A 583-nucleotide genomic window follows, 5' to 3' on the forward strand; every position below is an offset into this window, starting at 1 on the left:
AACATAATACTGCAATCGTACCTGCAATTATACAATATCTTATCTTCAAACATTTCTGTTTTAATTTACAAACAAGCAATCACAAATGACTTTAAAATTACTTCATTCCAAATAGTTGGAATACTCCATAGATTAAACTATATGAAATTCTTCTACGTATCATACAGAATTATTTATCTGACAAGTGATTGTGAGTAATGCAATAATATTTTTTTTAATTTCAAGAATAATTTTATCGAGAATCTTTACCATCGAGTAAAATTTTACTCCGAGAGGTTATGGTGATACGCAAAAGCGATTATAATGACAATTAATCAACTGACTTATTAATACATAAATATTCCCTCTAACGAATTGATACGATTCATTTAAATATAATTTTATATTACTGTCTTATTTATTTGATAGTTTCAAGGCAGTTTCATAGCATGTCAGCCATGTTTAGTACTCTGCCTAATACCTTTGTCATACTGATTTAAGCCAGTTGCGCCTCTTTGATAAATCTAGGACTCTAACCCACTCTAGCTACCGCTACACACACACACACACACACACACACACACACACACACACACACACACAC

Source organism: Mycetomoellerius zeteki, unplaced genomic scaffold (assembly GCF_001594055.1).
Source record: "Mycetomoellerius zeteki isolate Tzet28-1 unplaced genomic scaffold, Tzet1.0 scaffold150, whole genome shotgun sequence".
Taxonomy (NCBI): Eukaryota; Metazoa; Arthropoda; class Insecta; order Hymenoptera; family Formicidae; genus Mycetomoellerius; species Mycetomoellerius zeteki.